This window comes from Pyxicephalus adspersus, chromosome 7 (genome assembly GCF_032062135.1).
Source record: "Pyxicephalus adspersus chromosome 7, UCB_Pads_2.0, whole genome shotgun sequence".
Taxonomy (NCBI): Eukaryota; Metazoa; Chordata; class Amphibia; order Anura; family Pyxicephalidae; genus Pyxicephalus; species Pyxicephalus adspersus.
The window spans coordinates 75,202,970-75,207,443 of NC_092864.1; positions in this window are offsets into that span (position 1 = coordinate 75,202,970).

Consider the following 4,474-nt stretch of genomic DNA (forward strand, 5'->3'; position numbering starts at 1 on the left):
TTTAGCAACTTTTTTCTTTCGGGTTACTGCTAGGGAGGTTAATGATGTTCGATGCACCATTTTTCATGTTTTCCCTTGGAGGCCATGTCATTTTTTTTTTCCAGTGATCTTGCTTTGCTCTACTATCCCACAAGCAGATGATACATGGGGACTTTGTGTATTCACTTTGCTGTCCAAGTTCACCATTTTTAAATCCACACATATGGACCATTGGTTTTCATAATAGCAAAGGTTTTGTAAGACCATTTTGATATTCTTTTTTAAGTTTTGTTGAGTGACCGATTGGAATTGATGCATAGCAGTTGCCATTATGCAATTAAACAAATTTCAAACTTTGAGTGGAACTGTCTATGAAAAGCGGCCAGTCTTCTGCTTGGTATTCTGGTACTCCCATATGGGCTCGTAGTCCAGGGATGTTACAACACAAAGTCTCCATCTTCACTGAAATATGGTCGGAGTGTCACCTGTCTTGTCCTAGAAACCATTATTTTAACTTCTGGTCTCAGACAGTTCTTTTCTTTTAGCCTGGATGATAACAGTTCAGATGCTTGTTTTCACAGACTTAGGTCACATATTAAATCATTGAGCTCTTCTTGGGAGAACTGCTGGTTTGAGGAAACACTTCCTTTATATTCACTTCCACTGCTAACTCCTCGATTACACTCCCTGTATATCCTCCATGTTGGATACGGGAATATCAGGGAGTGTAGAGAACACTGGTATGGGAACATCAGCACCATGCGGCACAGGTCGTCTTGCTGATTCCAAATCACCGTACTCCCACTTGTTTTTCTTGTAACCATTGAAACCTTTTTACATTCACAGCACAAAAATAACAATCATTATGATGATTTTTGGGCCCTGGCCATACCATAGGTACACCAAATTTCAAACTTTTCAGTTTTCCACTGATGTAGACACTCTACACACAAGTTTTGCATACCATATGCAGTGTTCTCCCCAGAAATTTTTTTCAGCCGGGTGGTAGGAAGCTGTAGCCGGGTGGTAAAAAAAGGGGGTGTGGCAAAACATGGCAAATTTAGTGCCCTGTCGTGCACATCACTCCCTCTATCGCTCAAACGATCGTATCTATTGTGTGTACAATATCTACGAACGATCGTGTCATTATCTGTATGTGCAGGATTGGTGCTATACGATCGTTCGTAGATATCGTGCAGGATCGTTCGTCGTTCGTTTAACAACGATTTGTTACACTTGTATGTCATGTTTTTTTTGATAACTAAACCTTCCTAGTCACTTGTCCAAAAATCCCATTGAATGTGTTGAATACACAGTTTCTACATGTACCCCATACAAACACGAAACGAAACGTTTCCATTATGTTATTAGACATTTAGCAATCCTTTCAGAAGGATATCTATGACATGAATGCCTTTGTACATAACGTTTTGTTATTGCATTGGTATTTTGTGATGTGTTGAAAAAAGTGCGAGTATACAAATATATTGAGTTTAAATTTCTAGGAGGTGCCACTGATGCTTTATTGATATTTACTGGTGTCTGATATATACACGCACAGCTTCTTGCTAAGATCCTGGAAACCTTGGCAGCTTGTAACTGCTATAGGAAAAAAAGAATACAGGCCAGCTTTCTTAGGCATCCACTAGACTGGAAAGCAGCATGTTTTTTATTGTTATTTTGAGTGTAATAATTTTGATAAAATAGCAAAATATATTGCCTTTTGGCTTTACAGAATAAAAGAACAAACACAGAATGCAGACCAGGCAGTTTGTGTTCATGCAATAGAATTTAGAAAGTAATATGATTGAAAAAATAGCAAATATATATATTTTTTGTGGCTGCATAGCATGGAAGGAGCTAGATTTTTTTAGCCACAATATATATAAGCAAAAGACCAGACAGACTTTTTTGACAGTTGTGCGAATCCCTATACATTTTAAAACTAAGACTTATTCTGCCATCTAGTGGCCAATTATAAAAAGCACAGATGTCACAATGGTAAGTGCTCTCTGTCTGCTGATAAACCTAGGTCAAGTTAAGAGAATAATTTATAAAAACCCTTTGTGTATTTATAAAGCCGCAATCATTATCAAACATTCCTTGGTGGAGAATCTTCTAGGCCCAATCATTTTTAATGGCAGTGATTGTTTTTCCACCAGATAATGTTCAGTAAATATCAGATACAATCTTTTATAAATAAAACCCTTAGAATTATATATATTTCAGAGAATAAAAAAGTAAATGTGGGAAAAGGATAGGAAAGAGAGGGGGTTTGTTTAAGAGCTAATAGAAATGTGTATCAACGTGGTCTGATTGTCATCAAGTTATAGTTTTTACTGGTACAAAATAATCAATGAATCATTCATAAATCAAATTTGTACAATAAGCTGTTAGTGCAAAAATCAAATATCTATATTTAGTGAATTAAAGATGTTAAAAAATTGACAGTCAGCATGGTCATAGTAAACAAAGTCACGCCTAATTGTTTTTTTATCGAGAACTTTTTTAATTTAATTTAATTAACACATTTAATTTACACATAGGGTCTCTAGTCCAGTCTCTTCGGCTTTCTCAGGGGTACTTGTGGGGACTGATACATACACTACATAATTAGCAGAAAAAACAATCGTGGAAACATAATCTATAACAGAGGTCGCCAACCTTTTTGGTCCTGTGGACCACTAAAATTGCTGGCTCCTGACCGCGCTGGGAGCCGGTTGTCCATCATAGGGGAGGAACCCCCCATAGTGATGTCATAATGCCATAACCCCGCCCACTCTGTCATTGCAGATCTGAGCCTGCGATGGGAGAGTGGGCGGGTTGTGTGCAGGGACACTGGGACACCCGCCCACCTCCCTGAGCCTGGGAACTGCTCGGGGGACGTGCACCGACCAGAGCCGCGGAACACCGACCGCAGATCCATATTATAGGTCAAATACAAAACCAACTTTATGGATTTCTCAAAACTGTATATGTGTGTACGTGTGAATGAAATTGAAATATAACTGAAGGATAAGATGTACAAGTGTCAAAGAAAATGCAAAATATATTGGTAAAGTCTATGTGGATGGTAAGCAATGTAAATAAGGTTACGGGCTTATGTGACAGTACAATCCAATGGTCATGGGTGTAGAGCTAGCCATTATATAAAGAATATATAATGGAAGGCATGTGGTGTAAAAGTGGAGTCCAGAAATTAGAAAGTAGGGGCAACACATATGTCGTAGGAGGATGGAGTATAGACCATGAGAGGGTTAGAAGATCTTCTGGAGGGGAGCCTGATTACAGAGCTCAACAAAAAACTGTTTACACTTTCCAGGGATTCAATATATTTAGTGTATTTCAGGCCTGCTGAATCCAAAAATGACACCAGTTTGTATTGAATTGAATTAGCTCTAGTTCTTGTGATATAGGAATCGAAATAGACAATTTTACCAACAACAAATGTTACTACAGCATATTATTATCAATCTTTATTTACACCGATGTTTTGCATTTTATATATTAAATGTAGCATTATTTTTATGAAACTTTAATTTGCCTTCTTTGTATTCATACATTTTCTTTTTTTTACAGAAAAAGTTTTTCAAGAAGAAGTTTTCTTAAATGACCCTAATGTATTTTGCTACATTTGTGGTGAATATTCCCAGCAAAAACAGAGAAGAAACATTTCAGAGTTTGTGAAACAAGCATATTTTGCATATTTTGGTATTAAAATGGGGGACCAAGATAAGTACTAGGCTCCCCATATTGTATGCAAAACGTGTGCAAAATGGAAAACTGAAAAGTTTGAAATTTGGTGTACCTATGGTATGGCGAGAGCCTAAAAATCATCATAATGATTGTTATTTTTGTGCTGGGAATGTAAAAGGTTTCAATCATTACAAGAAAAACAAGTGGGAGAACCCTGATTTGGAATCAGCAAGACGACCTGTGCCGCATGGTGCTGATGTTCCCATACCATACCGTGCATCGTCTAGACGGAAATTGATATACACAGTTATATGCACAGGGAAAAAAATCCTTCCTGTTTTCTTAAGGCAATCCAATATTCCCAGGATCAATCATCCCCAGTGCCATTCCTTCTAAAATGTAATACCTGGTTATATTCTATGCAATCCATTGAGTTTGGTAAAACTATTTTCTGATCGTGTATAATGTTCACAGTCCTAACTATGAAGAATCCCTTCTAAATGTGAAGATCAAATCACTTTTTCTCAAAACATGATTGCCCCATGACCTTTACATACATTTATAGCCAACTTCTCTATATAGACCAGTGGTCCCGAACCTTTTGGAGCCCACGGACCACTAAATGCACGCACTGTGGACCGGGCATGAGCAGGGAGACGTGTGTCACTTAAAGGGGAAGAAACTTTGAGTGACGTCATGGTGGCAGAACCCGCACACTCTCTCATCGCAGACTCAGACCTGACCCCAGAGACAATGATAGGCTAACCAGCTAAAATGTTCTTTAATTCTTTAAAATAAC